Genomic DNA, 23,244 nt, shown 5'->3' on the forward strand with positions numbered 1-23,244 from the left:
TGCAACGGACACTAGTGCAAAGGCATCTCTTAAGTCCCAGCTCCTATCGTTAGTCTCCATTTGCTGTCACAGGATGAAAGACCAGTGATTTGTGTTCCATGAAAATGTTCTTCCCGGAACATTAGGGAAGGGAAATTGGCATTACAGCAAAACCCAGAGTGGCCCCACAGCTTCTGGACAGGGAATCCCCATGCAGAGGGTATGCTCAGGGAGAGAAGCCTTCCCTTTGGGCTGTGGGAGCCCCACACTCGCAGTCTTTTCACCCCCTACTCTGCTCCAGCTAAAGAGTCTTTTCTTCCCTACGTTGTGCTTGAAATGATCAACTAGCCGGGCATATGAATTTCAGTCACATCTCTGCTGACCGATCAGCCATCTCCACCTCCACGAATTAAGTTAGAAATGGAAGAAAACTTAGACTATTTCTAATCCAGCCTCCTCTTTCTGCAGAAGAGCAAGCTGGGACCCACAGAGACTTTCAACTTGCCGGGGAGGAAAGGTACTGCTCACGTGATATTCCCTGAGTCCCAGGGTCCTCACGGGCACGTGGAGCTGTGACAGCAGAGTAGGGGGAGGGTCATGTCACCCACAGTCTGGATGACGTGTGAGGGGCCCTGGCTCATGACCTTTCACAGTGCTGGTAAAGTTAGAAAACCTGCAAGAGGTTTGGTGCGAGTCAATACACTGCTGTACAGAAAGCTGTACCTTGGGGTACAAATGATGTGAAACAGGACAATTATCCTGGGGTGCTCTCTATACAGTGGGGGAAGACCTGAGGTGGGAGAGCTATGTGTGGCCACTGGTTTGTGGCTCACGCTGGACTGTGGAGAACCCTCAGTTGGTCAGCGCAGCACATCCACTGAGTGAGTGATGCTGGAAGAGTGACTGTTGAATCCAAACTCCCTCTGGCAGTGAAAGGCGCTCCAGCCCAGACAGGAGAAGCTAACCTGGCCTTCCTCTCCCTAGGGCTGCCCTCTCTGAGGCTAACGAGAATCTCTGGGTGGGGACAATTTGAGAGGACCACCTAGAGAGCACCGAAGCCAGGTCCCACGGGGACTGACTAATCTCTGAGCTCCAGCTGCAGCTTCACAAGACCTAGGTGTATCTGACCTCCCAGTGCTCAAGAGGAAGGTCAGCTCTCTGTCCTCACAGTGTCCTCACCTCCCTTCTTCCGAGAGACTATGTTCGCCCTGCAGAGAGCTTTCCCACTTGGCCACACTGGGGGACGGTGCTTGTAACGCTGCACCAATGCCCTGTGTGTCGCCTCCAGCAATCTGTGTGCCCTTGAGCATGTCACCTCCCAGCCGGCCTTGGTCCCTCCTTGTGAAAAGAGGGAGGTGAGTGGATGCACTGGAAGCACATGGAGGGCCAGGCTGCCAACTGGCAACCATCTACTCCCAAGCTTGACCCAGGGCCTGGCACCCAAGGAGGCTCTGAAAATATTCAGGAATCTGGGAAAATACAGCCCCTTCTGGTTCTGACATTTGGGGACTAGATTTGGACACTAGAAGCTCTCATGCCGTGACTGCTCTCATTTCAGTGGGTGGCTTTGATCATGGCTTTGAGGGAAGGGTTCTCCTATAAAAGAAACTATAAATGGTGGTGAAGACCATCTTGACCCAACCATGAGATAAGACAACGGAGCATGAGGAACTCGGCAGAGACCTGGAGATGGATGCTGCATTCAGCCCTACCTCCCCTTCACTGCATCTGCTTCTGTCACCCTCGGCCATTTCCCACTAGGCACCAAGTGGCCCCACGTGCCCCCACCCAAGCCCTTCCTCTTTGGTCAGTGCACTATATTCTAGACCCTTCCAACTTCCTTTAATACTCAAAAGTGCTCTCTAAGACAGAGCCATTGGGTCCCGAGGGATTCAGAGGCCATCTTCATGAAGATGTGGTCAATCTGGTACCTTCTCAAGCATATTTACAACTGGCAGGAAATAATTTTGCTTTAAATCTCTGATGGTTCAACGTGGCACCATTTCGGGCAGCCAACAAAGTCATGCAAAAGGGGAGAAGGTAGAGGCTGGGAGCCCGGCTGATGGCGTTCCACAGACCACACCCTGACTCATCACCCATTCTCCCCACCACCGCCTCCGTGCCGGACCCTCTTACTGGAGTCTTCCTCCTGGGGTGCTGTCCAACTGTGCACCCTGGGGTTTCCCACTTCACCTGGGGTACAGCCAGACCAGAACTTGTAATTCAAGATTAACCTCTTGACTGTTCCTAAAAGTCCTCCTCAATAGAGCTTTCCTTTGTGAAACTCCCAGCTCACAGGAAGCTAGAATTAGGAAGTGTGAGCTATAAAAAAGCTAAGAGAATCCGAAGAAAGTTTATTCAAACCAATAAGAGAACATGCACTAAATAAAAAACCCAAATCAATAACATTTCACCTCTTAAATGAATAATAATGGGTACTAATGAGTTCTGTGCGAGTAATTCCATTTACCATCTCTCCTTCCCTGGAAATTTTTCATTACCCCCCACTCCTCCCCACAGCTTTAATGAGATACTTGTAAATTCATTTTGCTTTGTTGCAGAAAGTACTCACCCTAAAAGGTATTTGGAATGTGTGGGTCTGGGCCTTGCGTGTCTTTAAGATTTTATTGGCTCTTGTCTCCTGAGTCTCACTGTGTGACTTGGAACCTGGAGAGAGAAAAGGCTTTGGCTCTCTTTCATTTAACTTATTTGGAAGCCAAATGGATAGTTCTCAAACCCTTTCCCAATACCCAGCGCCGTAGGCCCAATCCTCCCCACCAGATTCCACCTCCCACCTCCCTCCCAAAGGCCATCTGAGGCCAACATTACTTTCCCCAGTTCATCTTCGTTGTTCCCCCAAAACTCACTCTTCTCTTCTGCCACTTTACCCCTATTTTCTGTTTCCTGCTCCACCTTTCCCAAGTCCTTTTATTTCTTATCATTCCCGACACGGACAAGCTGCTGGTCCCAGTGGCTCTTGGTTGCTGAGCAGACGTGCAGAGGGAAATTGAAGTTTGCCAGAAGTTTTCGTTGCACTGGGGGAACCTGCACAGGGGAGAGCATTGCTGTGGTCCCTCTCAGAGATGCTCCCTCGCATTAAGGGACACTGAGGGTGAGTCTGAGTGACAGGGTCATCTCCAGGAGCTGCCTGGCTTGGGTGCAACTGAGCAACTGATTAACAAGAATTGCATTTCTCATTCTCCCTCCTCTGCATTCTGAGCCATCCTCTGCTAGCACCAGGCTAATTTTTTTTTCTTTTTTTTACAACCTGCTCTGATTTATTTTTGGCCCTGGGACCGATCCCTTAACTCTGCTAGGAAGCCTCACACAAATATTTGAGAGTGTCTAAAATAATTTTGGTAGCTCTGAAGCAAAATCCATGTTTGGAGTCAGAGCCAGCCTCATGTTTGGGAAGAACCCCCATCGCTTATGGGCCAGAACATGAGGGGCAATGAAAAGAATTTAAATTCCACTGGAATATATTTCTCTCCCAAGGGCCTAAAATTACATCATTTGAGAGTTAGAGAATCCCTGGGTGAGGGAGCATCTTTAGTATTTTTAAGACAAAAATCCAAAAGGCATCGTGACCCATGAATTTTTCATAATTGCTATGAATGAATGCTAGGTTGTCTTCCCCCCCGGGGAAGTCTGAGGTGACATGGGACACGGGCATCATTGCAGGTGGGAATTAAAAAGGGAACACAGAGCAGGCCAGACACAGAGCGGGGAGGAGAAAATGCAAAAAAAAAAAAACCCCAAACTTCCATTTTCCTGGGCATCAGTCTTACCTGCGAGATATTTGGCCCTCCCACATCCCCCGAAAACGTCAAGTTCTCATTAAAGGACTGCCAAACCCCAGGCAAAGCAAATCCAGGTTTCTGTTTTCATAAATTCATAGAGAATAAGATTTCTTTTTCCCTCTTCAGTAGTTTCAAACACAGGGCAAATATTTCCTTACTAGTCCATAAATCTGGAGTCTGTTGAGCTGTAGGGAATTTTCTCTTCAATTGTCCCCATAACGGCATCGAAAGGGAAAATAAAACCTCAGTACCAAAGGCAGAGACGTTTAGAGCCAGGTGACTGCCGGGAACCAGCCCTCGTTTGCTCTGAGTCTTTGGCCAGCATCCCGCATTCCGAGCAGGCGAGGGCCTAGAAGGCTACCTAGCAGGGCCCGTAAATCCCCCCTCCCCAGTTTTAGGACCCCCTCATGAAGCTGCCAGGCAGGAGGTATATATTGTCCACTGGAGCCTGAGGGGTCTGAGATATACGATTTGGAACGGAGCCGAGGAATAGTCTAGCCGGGTGGTGGTTCTGCGTCAGTGACCATTCCAGGTAATTGAAATGTACCCCTTTAAGGACTGGGACCATGCTGAAGTTTTCATTATTTAGCCGGAAAGCTTTCCACACGGTAGTGTGTCCTGCCTTGAGGGCAGCGTGGTGGAAAAGCTTCGGAAGCCGTCGGCTTGACATTTGAATCTCCGTCCTCCACTTAAAATGTGAATCAATCTGCAGAGCTTTTGTGGGGGTCTTGGTTGGGTTTTATCTTTGGACTTGCATTTCCTCACCTGCAAAATGGGATAATGGCGAATTCACAGGTTTTTGTGACGTACAGATGAGGCAGAGCGCAAACGGCGTGTCAGCTGCCAAGTGCTCCGTGTACGATCTCTGCTATGATGGTCGACATCCTTGCGGTTACTCCTCCCCCTTTAAAAGAAAACACGCTGAACACGCATTAACTTTCTGTTCCCATCAGGGCGATTATACTTGATAAGGGTCCATTTTGATAATGTGCTGTGATACAGAATGCCCATGGGAGCCCAGGAAGTTCACAGTCAGGTTCAGGCCCCTCTGCCCCAGGTAAACAGCCCCACCTGCTACCACTACTGTCCCCTCCTTTCCCGTGAGCCATGGATCACGAAGTCACTGGAAGAAGCCCCTCACCTGGGTTCCCTGTAAACTGAGCTCGCTCAGAAGCAGCCGGGGAGAGTGCCGAGGAACCAGGCCGGCCTGGGCTAGAGGGGGACAGCCTGGCCTCAGCCCAGCAGCCGGGGGAGGCTGGCCTCCCTAAGCCTCAGGGAAACAGGTGACAATGAGGGTCCCGACCCGGTGGGGGTGGCAGTGAGGATTAAGGGAGAAAATTCATGCAAAGCCTCTAACGTAGTGCTTCATGCATCATAGATGCTCAATAAATGATGCTTTTATCATTAACTAAGGTTCACAGGGGAGCAACGAAGGCCGTTCAGCCTGCCTCTTTATGCTTGCCCTAGCAGTGAGCCAGGTCACAGCCAGGTTCATAGGGTCTTCCGTTACCCTCCAGTCATCTTTTTTGCACACTTCCGTTTCCTCTGGGGTTTTCCGCATGCTGAGTGAGGCCGCACCGTGCATGTAGGTAAATCCCCACTGTGAGACTGAGGCTGGGGGCGAGTGAGCCACGCGCCCCTGGGCACCAAGGTCTCTGAGTAGGAGCACCGGGGATGTAGCACTGGGACACAGTGGGTACAGCCGAGCCTGCCGGGCAAGGGCCCATGACACACGCCAGCCCTCGGCGCTAGGCAGGTGGAACAGAGTAAGCTCTTTCTGAACAGGTTTTGCTTTAAATTTGATGAAAACAGTATCTATGCTCAGAACCAACTGAAAATACTCAAATCAGCCCAACGTGATTAGCCCTGACCTGCCTTTTCCCAGTATCTCTGATTACCAGTATGCTCCCCCAGGTTAGCTGACTGGGTGGGAGAACATATTTTTAAATAAATGAGCTATCAGAAGGCAGCAGAACTCGAACACCTAATAAACGACCTGGGCAGAATCATTTGTCCTTCTGGAAGCTGAGTCGCCTTGTTAAAGGGTGATAACTGCCATGCTTCCCCACAGGGTGCAGAGTGACGTGGGACCTTAGCAGGAGTTGGAAAACCTGAGTCCTTGTCTGGCCTTTGCTACCAACGAGGTGGCTGACTTTTTGGGTCACTTCTCAGTCTCTCTGGGCCACCGATTTCCCAGCTCCAAGTTGAGGGGGTTGGCATTAATAGCCTCACAAGTCCCCATCAGCTCCGAAATCTCATTGACTCCTGAGAGTGAGACAGAGTGGCAGGTCACAGCTGTGTTTACAGAACTGCACGTCCCCCTGTAACTGTACGGTTGCCTCCCAGCTGGGTGGTACCAGGCACCCTGTCAACTTTGAGTGAAGTCATGTGGATGAATCGGCTATAATATTGCAAATAAGGTATATTCAAATGCTACCCTTTAAAAAAAGAAACAAAAAAATTAAAAATTGGATTGTGCTATGTTTAAGGTGTAGAGGGGATGGAAGCACTGCCTACAGTTTACAATTTCTATTTTTTGCTGCTCGTTCCTCACCACGTTGAAATGCTGGAAAGTCTAGGGGGACATTTGCAAATCTGCCCAATGTCAATTCCACTCGTACGGCAGTCCATCTTCTCCAGTGTGCGTGTGACCTTTGCAGGTTGTCACATCCTGGGCACGGCACCAAGCAGTCCTCCAAGGGGGCTGGCGTGGAGGAGCAGGCCCTGAGCCGCGGGGCGGTGCGCGCGCAGCAGCTTCCGGGCCCTGTGCCAACCTCCAGATAATTGCCAGCAGCGGGAGAGAGGTGGTCGAGGCTGGCGGAGCCTGTCTCTGACAGATAGATGGTCCCCGTCTCACGGCCGCAGCATCATGGCGGGGAGGAGAGCCGGGAAGCTGAGATGCACGTGCGGGGGCGGGGAGAGGAGAGAGTCAGAATGAGGGAGATGGGCAGAGACAGACAATGACAGGAGAGCTAGAGACATGACAGAAAAGCCAGAGCTGGGAATCACAGAGATCTGAGCTGAAGAGAGAGAAAGCAAACACAGAGAATAAGGCAGATGGAGGCGAGCCAGAGACAGAGAGAGCCACAGAAACAAAAGGAAAGGAAGGGAGCACGCGCTCTGTCTGAGAGCATCACCCCATTGTTAGCCTCGAGAGCTGCTTGGAGTTCAGCCAGAGAACCTCCAGAGCCAACTGCCTAAATGTGCAGAGGGGAAAATGGGAGAAAGCACACAGTCCTGCTCCGTTTCCTCATGGGACCTCATTGTTGACAGCTGGGTAGCAAAAAAAGGACGTTTGATGAACATCAGGGCGGCTTCACATTCCAGTTCTGCACCATCTCTCCCAGGCCTAGGCAGGGCAGTGAATGGCGGGGAGTCCCCGGTGGGGCTCAACTGCCCTTCCCTCCCCGCCTCCTCTGGCCCAGGAGGGAAGGGAGCCATGGCAAGGGGTGAACTCCAACAGGGGAGAAGTTGGCTTGGCTGTGGCCATAGAGGGGGGACCCCTGAAGGAGGGGTGGGGGAGATGAAGGGGGAGCCACACTGTTAGGCAGGAAGTGGGGATCATTGTCAGGTTGTAAATATCAAGAGACCTGGACTGTATGGGAAATGAAAAGCATCCTGCTGGCTTTCCAGGTACCTAAGACTTATCAGTAACAACCAGCATTTATTGAGCACCTAATTTTGGGCCAAGCATTGAGCTAAGAACTTGGCTCCAGCTGTGCATTTTATCAGCCATACAGAAACAAAGTCTGTCACTTTTTTAACCCCACTTTGCAGATGAGCCCAGCAGCCTGATTCCACGTGCTTGTCCCAGTGAGGCCAGAGCTTATTTTGCACCGAGGTGCACAGATTTGCTCCTGGGTGAAATATTTCCTAAACATCTGCTTTGCCTGAGGCTGTGTGGGAACCTGGTTGGTGGGAAAGCACGGTGGTGGGTGGGGATGAAGAGAGGGGCAGGAGGAAGAGATGATGGACAAAGACAAAGAGAGACAGGAGAGCTGTACCCAAGGAGTGCAGCGTCTGCTGGGGGAAAGATGGCGTGATCATCAGTAGCTCTTCTTAATGTGAGTTGTGGAGGGGCAAAGGCTGAAAGAACTCAGGGAAGGTCCCCCTGGGGCATGGCATTCTTGCTGAATGGGAGTGATGGGGCCTGGCCATGGCCTGAGTTCCATCTCAGCCAGGTCTTGAGGCGTGAGTTCAAAACACGAGACTGTGAAGTACAGAGAGAAAGTGCTTTCCAGATGGATGGAATTGCCAGGCAAAGGCACAGAGGCTGCAGGAAAAGGCCACAGTTGAGTTAACTTATCTCTTACTTCACACCAAGAGGCTCTTTGAACAAGCAGGGGAGCATGAGAGACGAAGCTGGACAGGTAGGGTGAGGTGGACTGAGGAGGGGGTTAAATGCAGATGCAGTGACGGACGATTCCGTGAAGACAGAGAGGCGCCCCAGCCCTCTGAATGACCCTGGGAATGAATGAATGGCCACGTTCACTGATCCTCTCATTCCGCAAATACTCATCGCGCACCCACTGCGTGCCTGGCCCCGTGTCGACAGATGGGCACATCAGTGAGCAGGTCCCGTGGCCTGTGCAGCCCCCCTTCTTGCAGGGACACATGCATTTTATGCCTCTTCTGCCGATGGGACAGTGTCCGTGTGGGCAGGACTTCCCAAGCAGGCAGGAATCAGCCCCGTAGGAGACCCCAGTGCTTCTGTGTAAGGGTACCTGGTCTCGGGCAGCCAAGGCACAGTCCAAGGGCATCTGGGACCTGGGATGAGAGAAGGCACAGGCAGAAGGGGTTATATTAGCAGGATGCTTTTGGTTGCAATTAACAAATTAAACTGGCTTTAGTAGTAAAAGGTGAGTCACAGGCTCATGTAGCCAACCCCAGAAAAACCAGGTGTGGGAGCTGGCTTCATAAATAACTAGAATTGGGGATTTTAATGCCACCCATCCCTCTATCTCCATTTACATTTCTCTGTAGAGGTTATTTGATTTCCTCAAATTGGCTGTTGCTGAGGATTTGGTACCAGCCCCTACAGCTTCATAACCTGACAATTCCATAGCCAGACGGGATAGTTGGCTTCCTCCATCCAGCTCCACTTTGAAATTCCTAGGTAAGGGCTCTGCCTGGTCTAGCTTGGGTCCCTTGGCCACCTTTTGGACCAAGCTGATAGCCAAGGAGATGAGGTTCTATGATGCAGCCAGTCTGGGTTACCTGTTCCCCCTTATGAATTCCTTTAACAAGATGGAAATAGGAACAAAAATAATAGATATTTGCTACTAGGATTGTGATGACTTAAAACCCACTTTATTTAATGAGCGATTATGCTGAGGGATGACCCCAGCATTTCTCCAAAATGCATAATAAAAGGTCACTCCTACTCAATCTGGGGTATAAGGATTACCACCCCTACACATTATAAAGTGATACTATTGAACAGTTTAGAAAAAGGAAAAACACACTGTGAATGAACCCTCTTGGAAGAAGATAAAGTGGATGATTTTAAATTTAAAGCGTGGGGGTTTGGGGGAGTGGAGTGGGGTCATTCAGAACAAAACCAAGTATCAGCAATTTCCAGGGCTCACCGGAGCTGCATGAACAGAGCCTCCTGCCTGCAATCCCGGAGCATCAAGGCAGGACTGGTACTTCCTCTCCCCCAGCCGCCACCCCCACGTCCCAGCAGGATTGGGAAAGTTGGTCAGGAACAGTGCCTTCAGCTGGAGACTCTTCATTAGCTGAGAAGGCCAGCCCTGCAGGAAATCCCAAGCTGAGGAACAAGAACAATTTGAAAGGATGCAGGAGGCATTAAGCCAGAATGGTTCTCCAGAGGGTGGCAGGGCTAAGTGGAAACTCAGGGGCAAAAAAACCAAAGGGGATGGAGTGGGGCCATCCTTCAGGAAAGAAAAAGAAGTCTTACCAACAGGGGAGAGGGCAATATCTTCACAAGGAAGGAGAAATAGCAAAATAAAGAGACATTTTAGCAAAAATCAATGTTTTAAAAATACATATTCGTAATTCCAGAGAGAAATTCTAGAAACTTGGGGTGGAGACACAACTTTCTCTGATATAAAGAATATTGGACTGGAAGCAGAAACTGGGGGTCTGGCCTCGCTTGCACCAGTGACGCACTGACTTTATGTCCCCATTTGCAAAATGAGCTGACAATCTCCACTGTGCGTACAACACAGCATCATGGGAGGGTCCACTGAGATGACAGATAGGGAACCAGTTTTTGAAATTTTAAACAACTCTATTGTAGTTAATTAGGCTAGGTGAATAATTAGAAAATGACAGTAAGAAATTGGGTCACTATAATCCTGGAAGGGAGGAGGCAGTGAAGGAGACTGTTTAAGGCTTAGGACCCAGGTGAGCTGGCATCCAGCTAAATGACAGACAGAAGCAATGGATTCTATATTTTTAAAAAGGCATATAAGATTGCTGAGCACCTACTACATTCTCAGTCCCTTGTGAGATGTCAAGGATAACATAGAAGAAGCACAATAGATCATTCCTGAGGCTCACTGTCCATCAAATGAGATCAACATGTCCAAATAAATGCAATTCACAGCACAAGTTATGAAAAAGGCCGAGCTGGGGTTGTTGGCAAAAAATGTCAAAAGAGCTCGGAATAGAGATCATGGGCTGGTGGACCAGGGAGGGGTGCCCCTGCAGTTACTCTTGAAGCAGGATTTTGATAGGTAGGCAGAGGGAGGGGAGAGGAGGTAAGGAAGATAATTAAGGTCCAGGTCAGCAAAGCCATTAGTGATAGCATGTGTGCATGGCGTGGTTGGCGGGATTGTCGGTGTTGATGAAAGTGTATAGGATGGGAGTGATGGACAGTTGTCTTGGAAAGGGCATCATGTCAAGTTGCAGAGAACCTTGACATCAGTTGAAGGAACTGATTGTAAAAGAAAGGGGGTCAATCGGAGACCTTGGAGCAAAGGAGCTGGCTTGACCAAGTGGTGCTGAAGAAGATGGGTGTAGGCGCAGAATGCTGAATCTGTAGGGGGACTGAGGCTGGTGGCAAAATACTCAGAAATCAGGAGCTCAGGAGTGCAGAAGGTGATGTTTGTGAGTTGCAGAGAGAATGGAATATAAGATTGGAAGAGATGGCAGGACTTAGTATCTAACTGCATATGAAGGATGAGGGATGATATGGAGTAAAGACAGCTCAGTTTCCTCAATCTTAAAGAACTAGGTTAGTTACAGTAAGGTATCAGTGTGTACAGACTGTTAACTTGTAAACATATATGTACCCAATACAGGAGACCCTAAATATATAAAGCAAATACTAACAGACATAAAGGGAGAAATTGGCAATGATACAATAATAGTAGGAAACATGAACACTTCACTTACATCAATGAACAGATCATCAGACAGAAATTCAATAAGGCAACAGCATGTGTCAAATGACACAAAAGAGCAGTTGGACTTGATAGATATCTATGACATTATATTCAAAAACAACAGAATACACATTCTCTTCAAGTGCACATGGAACATCCTCCAGAATAGACTGCATACTAGGCCACAAATCAAGTCTCAACAAATTTAAGAGACTAGAAATTATATCAAGCATTTTTTTCTGATCACAATGGCATAAAACTAGAAATCATAAAAATGGGAAAAGAACATACACATGGAAACTAAACAACATGCTACTAAAAATACCAATAGGTTAATGAAGAAATGGAAGAGGAAATCAGGAAATACCTCTGTACAAGTGAAAATGGAACCACAACACACCAAAATCCACAGGATGCAGCAACAGCAGTTCTAAGAGGGATGTTTACAGTGATACAGGCCTTCCTCAAGAACAAGAAAAATCTTAATTAAACAATTTCACCTATTACCTAAAGAAATTTAAAAGAAGAACAAACAAAGCCCAAAGTCAGCAGAAGGAAGGAAATAATAAGGATCAGAGAGGAAATAAAATAGAGATAAAAAATTAGAAAAGATCAATGAACCCAAGAACTGTTTTTTTAAAGATAAACAAAATTGGTAATTTTCTCTTTTTTTTAATTTAATTGTTAACGAGGTTATTGTGTGGTTCCACCATCTTCTATCACGACATGTTGTTGTGAAAAACTCTGAACCCAATCTAATTTTTCCTCCTTAGAAAATAAATTTTGTTTCTGTCTTTGGTTTTGTTTTATTTTGTTTGATTTTGCTTTTTGTTTGGATGGTAAAAGGGTCTTTCTTTTCCTTTCAGGTTATGATTTTTATGTCAACTTTTCCCAAGATGGTTTATGTTTTGGGTTTTGTTTGGTTCAGTTTGGTCTGATTTTGCTTTGTGTATAGATTGAAATATTTTATTTCTGGAAAATGTTTTGTTATTCTGTTTCTCCAAATATATTTTCTATCCTTTTTTTTCCCAATACTTTTCATCAAGTGCTGCGTGGCCTCTTCATGCAAGTGAATAGGTGTAGTGTCTCTTCCATCTTCATAGCCATCAGGTTCCTTTTCGAATACTTTTTATCTATTAATTTCCATTTTGCTTTGCTCACTTTACCAATCATGTTCTTAAGCCGACGTTTGCATTTTGAGCAGTGTTGGTTTACCTTTTTGTTATGTCTGGTGGCTCCCTGATATTTGAGATGACTTTATGTTTCACTTCCACTCCTTTCCTGAACTCTGCTAGCTCATTTTTTGTCTCCCAGTTGTCTTGACATTTCTTCCTTGAGCTTTTAGTTTATATAAGGTACTTTATACCTTTTTCATTAAGGTTTTTGAAAAATTTTGTTGTTTGTTTGCGTATGTTCCTTTGGCACAGTTTCCTTTAGCTCCCTGGCAACACAATTTTGTATTTTTTTTTTTTTTCTCTAATCATTACCTTCTTTTCTTGCAATGTTTTTGTGGAGTTCTTCTGATGAGTTCTTTCTTATTCTGACTCACATTTGACTGAGATGAGCTCTTTCTTAACCAGCTGTTTTACAGAAAGTTTATAGGGCAGGGACTAGGCTATGATACCATCCAGCAGAGAGTCTCTCCCACTTACAGGGATGAGCCTTAGGATACACAGGGTTGTGTGTATGCATATGTGTACACATTGATTTAGCCTTCTTTCCAGAAGAAAGAAGAGATGGGCAGTTGCAAGACTGACTAATACTGAAACTCTCTTCTCCAGTCTGCCTCCCCAGCAAACTGCTTCCTGCAGGGATGCCATGCCTAAGTATGTTCTTGTCTATACCACCTCCCCTGCTTCTCAGTGGAGCCAAACAGGGCCCAGGGATGCTCTCATAGGTAGCCTGCTCACTGTAGACTAGCGGACCAGCTGTTCCTCAAAAGGTGATGTTGGTTCTGCCCCTTTTGATGAATTCTGCACTCTTCCAGCCTCACTTAAGGTCTTTGGTGGCAGACACTTTTCAACATCTACCTGTCCCTGGTTAGACCTTTATTTCATTTGGCAGCCCTTCCCCAACAAAGGTGAAATTTGCATTTCTATTCTTATTTTTCTTGTTGTTTTGGATTGAATTCGGAAAGACATGGGCAGGGTTGTCTAAACACTGTCGTCTTAAAAATAGAAGTCCCTGTAAGGCTGTAAATTCCTGTCTTGTTCCCCCTGATTCTCCAGCATCTAATAATGTATCTGGTGTCTTGTCCAACTAAGCATTTGTCCCAGGCAAAAATGATTTCTGTGTGATAAGTCATATGCTCTCCCTAGTTTAATTTAATGTTTAATTATCAAAAGATGGCATGAGTCAGGATACCTCCACTTCTAAGGAAAGTTCTTCTCTTTTTTCCACCTTTGGAGAATGAGACAGGCAGGGACATGAAGTCCAAGTGGACAAACAACCTGCGGCAGATGATTGGGTAAAACTGACACTAGCAGGGCTGCCAGACAGGCTCAGAGAAATTTTGTGTGAGTTTGTGGGAAGAACCTATCCCAAAGTTAGGAGGGAGAGACAGGACTCCAGGTTCAAGGGAGATGCTTTGGGATAATGCAATCCCAGATCAGAAAGAAGGGCATGTGTGGAGGACAGGCATTGTGTGCAGTGTTCTCTCCTCCTATTTGTGCTTGCACATGTCAGCCACTAAGGCACCAGCAGTTTCCCTCTGTTATTTCATTTATGGCAATAACTTCAGGTCTTGTGTCTGGTCATAATGGTGATATATGCATGCCATCTACAGTGGGCATGGGTAATGAATCCTATTTTATTTCTTAATTAAGAATTTGAAAGTACTGCAAATTACCACAATTAACATGGATTTTCTTCCTCATTTATTTACTTATTTAGATGCATGAAATTGCACCCTTAGCTGAAACCAATGGCAGAGTTCAGAGCCTGTGAAAATATATAGCCTTCATTAAAATACTCATTCTTCCCCAACAGTGAAGTTGCAATGTGGAAATGGTAGTGGTATCTATGCATGCACAGTGCTTCCCCCCAAAATTTGCTTTTGAATTCAGTCCATTAGGCGTGGTAATTTAAAAAGTTGAGTTTATTAACAATCCGTTGTGTGACTGAAACAAACTAAGATTTTTAAAATAGCCCATGGTTACATTGCCTTCAACCTATATCGCAGTTTTCATTCTCTAAGTTCTTGGGGAAGATGAGGGTTATCCCATTTTCAGAAGTTCAATGCTCATTGAAGAGAAGAATACCTATGTGATGGTGGTTGAATTTGTCTGACTTCAAAAAACAGGACTTTGAGTAAAACAATTTAGCATCAAATTATCTAGTTGTTTTAAAGACACAACCTTAGTCTTCATTCTTGGGTCTTTGTGTTTGATTTTGGTTTTGTTTCTAACTAGTGTGCATGGAGACTTGCAGCTTAAGACAGAGTGGTTGAAATTAACCAAAAATACACTTCAGAAAGGTAAACACTTTAGTGTGGGCCAGCAGTCACTCCAAACTACAGCCAGCAGGGATATAAATGGGTACAATCCTATCGGATAGCAATTGGGAATTGCAGCTTAAAAGCCTTAAAAGTTACAAATCCTTTGAAATCCAGCTATTCTACTCCAAGGAACTTACCCCCAGGGAAGAATGAAGGGTGATTACCAAGATTTAGCTCCAAGGACATTTATTACAGCCTCATTTATAATAGCAAAATAAAAATAAAACAACCAAATGTACTGCAATAAAAGATTGACTAAACCTTACACTGGAATACTAAACCATTAAAAAGTATGTGGTTTGTATTAGTTATCTATGGCTCCATTACTCCAACACTTAGCAGCTCAAAACAGTGAACATATATTATCTTACAGTTTCTGTGGGTCAGGACCCTTGAGCACAGAGAACTGGGTCCCCAGTCTGTGCACCTAAGGCTGTGATCATGATGTTTGAATGATCTCAAGGTTTAACACACAGAGGATCCACTTTCAAGCTCACTCCAGTGGGTGTTGGCAGGAACCAGTTCCTCCAGGACTGTTGGTTGAAGGTTGCCCTCAGGTCCTTGCCTTCATTCCACTTCCCACCTTTCTGCAGGGCTGTTCATAACAGAGCAGGTGGTTTCCTCATGGTAAATAAGCCAGAGAGCAGGAGAGGGTAAGCAGGATTCTTTGTGTAACTCAGGCTTAGAGCTGACATCCCATCAGTCTTGCCATGTTCTATGGTTAGAAGTAAGTCAGAGGTCCAGCCCACACTCCCGGGGGGTGGATTACACAACGGTGAGGATATAGGCGGCACGGATCATTGTGAACCATCTTATGAGCTGTCTACCACAGAGCTGAGGTTTATTTATTGGCAAAAGATGTTCTTAATATCTTAGTCAGTGAATGAAAAGCAGATAACAAAACAGCATTGCAGAATGATCCCCATTTTGTAAACTAATAGAGAAATATATATCCACATGCACATAAATAGTCACAAAACAACCTACAGGGGCTCCATGGGTTGATAGTGGTTATACCTGGATGGTGGCACCACAGATGAATTTCATGTCTTGTCTCCTAACATGTATTTTATCTTTTATCTAAAATGAACATGTATTGCTTACAATTTTAAAAGGAGTAAATGTTATTAAATTAAAAAGAAAAGCAACTGAAATTCTTTGAACTTCTTGTTTCTGACCTTCCGTGTCTATCTTTACAGGACTGTTTCTTGTTACTACTTGAAGTCAACTAAATAGAAGTTCACAAGGCTCTGTGTAGAACCCATTGATCTCACCGTGACCAGGGAAATTGTGAGTACGTTCTAGAACTTGTTGCTACATCTGTGTCTTCCAAAGCAACTGTTACCACCAATAATGCTAACATGGAAAAATCAAAATTACTTTTTTCCCTCTGAGGTCACAATGGGAACTAAGACTGAGCTGAGAGAGCTAGACTCTGGGAAAACTTCTTCTCCTTGAGCCAGTGTCTTAACTGCCTAATTCTGGCAGCTTCCGGATACAAGCCAGCATGATCATGTGGCAGCCATCTTCTCAGAAAATTCCAAAGGGACAGATTCTGTTTATATGTCAAAAGTAGATGAACCAATCTGACATGGCTGAACATAGTTTGCAAATGTGAAAAAGGGGAGAGAATGGGTTGGTTTTTCTGCCTCACGCCACCAGGAGGGCCTGAGTTGGGATACCGCTGGTTCAGGGCTGGAATGGCTTCTCCAGCAATGTGAATTTTATCTTAAGGTCCCTTACTGATGAACACTACTGTTTGGCCAAACATAGATTCATTGGTTGATTGATAAGCAGACCAGCTGCCCTCCACCTACATGGAGCACAAAGAAAGCAGCTTAGGATGGGTCATTAGGTATCCACAGGGAAGGAAGTCAGTGGTTTCCATGGTTTCCAAGATGGCCAGGGACAAGGATCAGGTCCAAGGTTCTGGTGGACCTCTTCTCACTGGGACCTGTAGCACAATAGCTGGTTAACAGCTAGCACTCCAGTCTTGGTGCTTTAACACCAATAGATAGATCGTATAAGGCCCAAATGAGATTTGTCAAGGTGGTGATTCAGAGCCCAGGGCCTCCTACCTTGTGGGTTCACCATCTTCCAGGGCCGTTGGGTTTTACACCAGATCTGCTGCATCTACGCGGTTGACAGAGAAGAAAGTGAAAATGGCGCACCTGCTTCCTACCCACGTTGGCCTACAATTGACACACATTACATCCCATTGGTGAGAACTAGTCACATGGGCCTCACCTTGATGAAAGGGGCCCTGGGTTAGTCCCCGGTTGGCAGTCACGTCCCCAAAACTCCACTCTGCAGTGGGAGAACACACACTATGGGCTCGCTCAGGTCAAATCAGTGTTGGAAAGTTCTTGCTGAGGAAATTCTTAGTGGGAATTCATAGGTGGATCACAGAGCAGGGTTTAGTGGACATATCAATGACGCTTTGAATAGTGAATCGTTCCGCCCGTATATGAAACAGCTTCCAGTACCAGCCATCCCTACTTCTCATGATTATGGCAACAAGCCACTGGGTCAACAGCTTTAAAACCACCCCTCTCTCTCTTAGTTTTGTGCTGTGAAAAATGACAGTAATAAGATCTATGTCTTAGAGTTGTTGTAAAGCCCCAAGTAATTCAAGGAAGAGCCTGGGACACTTTATCTCAACACCAGTGACTTCTCCAGCAAGTATCCACACACGATGAATAGTCTCAGAAGTGCCTTACCGGCACTGCCACAATTGCTGATTCTGGCCATGTTGTCGTCACTACGAGGCTACAGTTACAATGACAGCGCCCCGGCCAACAACAGAGTCGTAACATCCCTATGGTGCTTGGCATTTAGGTCTTACACTCTCATGACAACCTTACAGAATGGAAAGGAGACTCTCTATTACCCCATCTCATAGGCAAGAGAACTGAACCACATGGAGGCTAAGTGACCATGACTGAGATCACATCACAGCCCAGTCAGAGACACCTCCTGGCTCTCAAACCCAGGTCTTCTGCATCAAAATCATTCTTCTACACCAAGTGGAAAATGGAATCTTGGGGGAATAAATGGAATCATTGTGGAGAACTAGTCTCACCCTCGTTGTTCAGATGAGCTGGGGATGCCTTTCAGGGCTCTTATTTTTTGTGCCACTGGCCTCAGGCTGTCTTATCTCCTTCACGGTTAGTCAGTCTAACTGCACCTGGGTTGAGGGGTGAGGGTCGGAGCAAGCAGTGGTGGTGTTGGTGATGTCACCTCACAGAGGCCATATACACAAGGCTCCTGGCAGCAAGAGTAGGCCCCAAGGAAGGAGGAAGAGGGAGCACTTTTCCTTCACTCTGGCACAGCTGGACACATCACTGGCCAGCGTCACCAACCCTAGTGAGGCAGGTGACAGGCTGAAATCCACTTCCAGGCTTCTTAGGGTTTTCTTTCTCCTCCATTCAATGCATTGGCCTTTTCGCAGCTAGCTTTGAGGACTGATTTTTAGTGACTTTATTCTTTCTGTTGAGAGCAAAGTAAGAACTGTTTCTGGTAGCTTGAGGCTTGCAGCATAAGGTTCTTGAAGACAGGGTTTGACCTTGACCTAAAGGTACTCCAACTACTCTAGTGAGTGAGGTCTGGTAGACGTGGATCTCTGTGTGGAGATCCTGGGCCCAGACCTGCTGCTAATTGCGGTGATGACACGAGGGTCATCTAGGCTCTGTAGGACCCAGTCCCCTCATCTGTCCAGCCAGGTGGCGGATGCCCACCCCCTCCACCTCCCCCACTTTCTTATGGAAATACTGAGAACTTGGGGCTTAAACAACTAAATAGACAGAAAGTGCTTTGAAAAGCATAATGTGCTAGATAAATGCGGCAGAGAGCCATCATTATCACCACGATTTTGTGGTCACCTCAGCTTTTCTTAACACAGAGCAGTTAATGAAGTGGCAACTGTATGGGTTTCCCACTAGGAGGGTGAAGGGGCCAAACGAGCTCTATTTTTATCCCATTTTAGTGTCCAGTTTTTTTTCCTTCACAACAGCTATGTCTAGTGGGTTTACGAGTGTTTTAATTACAGTGGCATTTTAGTACACTTACTCCTAACAGAAGGCAGGCTGAGGGCTTTTTTTTTTTAATTCTAAAAATGGTGGCTTTCCCTAAAGGCTGCGTTCACTTTCACCAGCAGCCAGAACACCGCTGCCTTTGACCCCACCTGTGAGCTTGGTGCCGCCAACCTTTAATGAACTATTTTCCGCGTGATCAGAAAGCGTCTTAATTGGGCCTACAGGTCCACGAGTAGAGAGAAACATGACAAAAATCCATTCACCATCAGGCTTTGATTCATCAACTGTTCACCAACTGAGATGCCTTTTCCTATGGTTACGAGGAGTTACAGGGAGAAAAAACAGCAGTCAGGGTACAGACAGACGGGGAGAGCCGGGCAGACAAAGAGAAAGAACATCTCACCCCCGACCCTGGTGCATGGCTGTCTGCTGCTTCCTGCGGCATCTCGGGTGGGCCTGCCTCGGTGTAGCCGTCAAACGGACAGGCAAGCACCTGCCTCAGGAGAAGGAGAAGATAAATGTCGCCAGGTAGGGAATCTAGCCGTTAGGGCCATAAAATGTCAAGTGGGAAGGTGTTTTGCCAGCATCTGGCCCCAAACAGGCCTTTTACAGAGGAGAGAACAACGGTCAAGCACACGTCCAAGGCCGTGCAAGTGTTAACATAACCACTAAGGACAATGTATTACTTTCCTAACGGAACAAATTACACAAATGTAGTGGCTTAAAGCACCACAAATTTATTACCTTAGAGCTCTGCAGGTCAGAGATCTTACACAGGTCTCCCTGGGCTAAAGTCAAGGTCTTGGTGCCATTGCATTCTTTTCTGGAGACTCTGGGGAGAACCCACTTCCTCGCCCCTTCCAGCATCTAGAAGCTGCATTTCTTCGCTTGTGGCCTCTTCCTCCATCTTCAAAGCTAGTAGTGTCGCACTTCTCGGATCTTTTTTCTCTAGTTTAATCTTGACCACAGCCAGGAAAGGTCTCTGCTCTTAAGGACTCTGCTTTTTAGACTGGGTCCACTTGAATAATCGAAGATAACCTCTGTATCTCGAGGTCCGTAACCGTAGCCACATCGGCAAAGTCCCTTTTACTATAGAAGGTAATGCATTGACAGGTTCTGGGTGATGAGGGTGGACATCTTTGGGTGGGAGGGGGCATTATACTTCCTACCACAAGGAAGATGACTTTACACAGAAAAAAAGGTGGTGAGTCTACAGAGAGTTGGATGGTTGAAAAGAAAAATACCCAAGGATGTCTGCTTCAGTGTCTTCAGGCATCCAACTAGAGACGGAGACTAGTGTTTCAGAAGTCAGGGGAAGGGAAGGAGGTAGTAATGGACCGAGGGAGGGGCTGTAGGCTCATCACAAAGCCTCAGCTGACCTCACAGAGATCCCCAGAATGAGATGACCCTTCAGGGTGGTCATAAGGGGCTGGGCTTTTAAAGACTTTTCCCCCTGAGTGCTGTGACCACATCAAGCAGTTGCAGGATATGAGCTGCCCCAAGGAGGGGTCGTGAGCTTGGGCTAGCCGGCTCTCTTCTGGGGGGGGGGGAACGCCCAGTAGCTGGCTCCTTCATTCACAAAGGATCTTGTGGTGGCTCACAGTGAAAAAAAAATGTGACAATGAATATATGTATGTTCATGTATAACTGAAAAATTGTGCTCTACACTGGAATTTGACACAACATTGTAAACTGACTATAACTCAATTAAAAAAAAAAAAAAAAGAGGAAAACCAGAGCACACCATCACAGCTTCTACTCGAGCACCTATTCCTAAGTTTCATATCCATATTTGAAAAGTCAATAATAAAGTCAGATGTAGCCTGTTTGGAATGATACCTGACTGATAGATTTCACAAAGTGGCCCTAGACCCAGAACTTACAAATCAGAAGGAAGAGAGTCATGCGCCACATCTCCAGTGTAAAGCTAGACAAGACAGGGCCTGGAAGGAGAGCCTAACCCTTGTCGTTGCATGAACATAGGAGCCAGAGCTTGCAGGGGTCACATGTGGAGAGAAGAATGAAACTGAGTCAGGCATGGTGTGGACCCCCGAGGAAAGGACAGGTGGATCATGAGTTCTGAAGACTAAGGTCCAAAATCCAGGTCAAGAATCCAGGACTCCAGTCACGCTCAAACCACGGCAGAGAAGTGGACATTGTCAGACTCTAAGGTCAAGGGTGGTAATGCTGATATTGGCTTAGAAGGATTCCAACAACTTCCGGCAGAAACTGGTGGTCAAAACAGTGGCGTCCGGCATCAGCCAAGGAGGTGGCTAAACAACAGGTGAGAAATTCTCTTTCAGAAGAACTGAGGGAAGGGCAAGAGCCCAATGACCCAGGAAAAGGGGTTGCAGTATTAGATTAAGCACGTGGGCCACAGTCTCATGTCTCTGCTTGTGAATGTCATTTGGCCCAAGCCCAAGTCTGATTTTTGGCACAGGAGCAAAAGATGTTCTGGTCGTCTGAGTAGCAAGGGTTTAGAAAGATGCTGGGGTACTGCCGTATGCTCACTCCAAGGGAAGCCCTCTCACAGAACATCAGGGCTGACCTTAATCCTCATTTTAATGGAATGGTAGCTGCAAAAAGGGTACAAGGGCCGATTTGTTCCTACCTTTGCACCCCAGAGGCTCTTACTTTCTCAAGTCGGTACTGAGCCCAGCACCTGCTTCAGGGCAGCTCTGCCTGTTTGGGCAGATGGACGTCATGCATTTCCACACATTCACACTGCAAAGTCTAAAGGAAATGCTATTTAAGAAAAAGACTTCCTGCATCTTCTAGAAGATTCTGAAGATGCTGTATTGGCTCCACCACACTTTTTAACATTTTTTTTATTGAGTAATAATCATTTTACAATGTTGTGTCAAATTCCAGTGTAGAGCACAATTTTTCAGTTATACATGAATATACATATATTCATTGTCACATTTTTTTTCGCTGTGAGCTACCACAAGATCTTGTATATATTTCCCTGTGCTGTACAGTATAATCTTGTTTATCTATTCTACATTTTAAAATCCTAGTCTTTGTCCCTTCCCACCCCCTGCCCCCTTGGCAACCACAAGTTTGTATTCTATGTCTATGAGTCTGTTTCTCTTTTGTAGTTATGTTCTTATTATTATTATTTTTTTTTTTTAGATTCTACATATGAGTGATCTCATATGGTATTTTTCTTTCTCTTTCTGGCTTACTTCACTTAGAATGACATTCTCCAGGAGCATCCATGTTGCTGCAGACAGCGTTATGTTGTCAGTTTTTGTGGCTGAATAGTATTCATTGTATAAATATACCACTTCTTCTTCATCCAGTCATCTGTTGATGGACATTTAGGCTGTTTCCATGTCTTGGCTATTGTAAGTAGTGCTGCTGTGAACATTGAGGTGCAGATGTCATTTTGAAGTAGGGTTCCTTCTGGATATATGCCTAGGAGTGGGATTCCTAGGTCATATGGTAAGTCTGTTCCTAGTCTTTTGAAGAATCTCCATACTGTTTTCCACAGTGGCTTTCCTTGCTTCCCTCCCCCACTCTTAATGATTTAGTTGTCTTCTTTTACAATTTTGCGTTTATTCTTTTTGTAATTCATGGTAGTTATTACCTTTCCAGTTATGAGTTTCTCATTTTTGTAACATCCTGCTTCTTTCCTATTTAGAGTAGACCTGTCAATATTTCTTTTAGCATGGATTTAGTGTTGCTAAACTCTTTTAGTTTTTGCTTGCCTGTGAAATTCTTTATCTCTCCTTCTATTCTGAAGGATAGCCTTGCTGGCTAGAGTATCCTAGGCTGCACCTTTTTTTCATTCAGGACTTTGAATCTATCTTGCCACTCTCTTCTGGCCTGTAGTGTTTGTGTAGAGAAATCAGCTGAGAGCCTTATGGGTGTTCCTTTGTAACTCACTCTTTGCTTTTCTCTTGCTGCCTTTAGGATCATTTCTTTATCCTTGACTCTGGCCATCTTGGTTATGATATGTCTTAATGTGGGTCTGTTTGGGTTCTTCCTGTTTGGGACCCTCTGAGCCTCCTGTACTTGGATATCTGATTCCTTCTTTAGGTTTGGGAAGTTTTGAGTCATGATGTCTTCAAATACCTTCTGGTTCCTTCTGGAACCCCTATTACGTATAGATTGGCACACTTTATATTATTCCATAGGCCCCTTATATTGTTTTCATTTTTTTTTAATTTGTTTTTCTTGTAGCTGTTCTGATTGGGTGCTTTCTGTTGTCCTGTCTTCTAGGTCACTTATTCGTTCCTCTGCATTATCTAGCCTGCTTTGTACAACCTTTAGGTCAATTCTCATCTCAGTAAATGAGTTTACTAATTCTTCGTTCTTCTTTATAGCTTCTATTTCATTTTTGACATGTTTTATATCTCTAAACACTATCTCTTTTAGTTCCTTCAGTACTTTGATCACTCCTTTTTTGAAATCTTGATCTAGTAGGTCATCAATGTCTATTTCCTTGATCATGCTTTCAGGGGATTTCTCTTGATCTTTTAATTGGGAGTGGTTCCTCTGCTTCTTCATATTGCTCATATCTCTCTGGCACCAGTGGGAGGGCAGGTCACTCCCCCTCCCAATGTCGTAGTCAGACG

The 23,244-nt window shown here is 45.9% G+C and overlaps 1 protein-coding gene across 2 annotated transcripts in view; it reads left to right on the plus strand.

The window, feature by feature from the left end:
- The window catches only part of LOC105095239 (urea transporter 2), a 401,376-nt gene that overhangs the window by 225,151 nt on the left and 152,981 nt on the right, over window positions 1–23,244 (plus strand). Inside the window, exon 3 of one of the 2 annotated variants that reach the window (XM_031441999.2) lies at window positions 15,827–15,921. The gene's annotated coding sequence lies outside the window, so the exon portion shown is untranslated. The remainder of the gene's footprint in view (window positions 1–15,826; window positions 15,922–23,244) is intronic. The other variant, XM_031441998.2, reaches the window with a different exon arrangement.

Source organism: Camelus dromedarius, chromosome 28, assembly GCF_036321535.1.
Source record: "Camelus dromedarius isolate mCamDro1 chromosome 28, mCamDro1.pat, whole genome shotgun sequence".
Lineage (NCBI taxonomy): Eukaryota > Metazoa > Chordata > Mammalia > Artiodactyla > Camelidae > Camelus > Camelus dromedarius.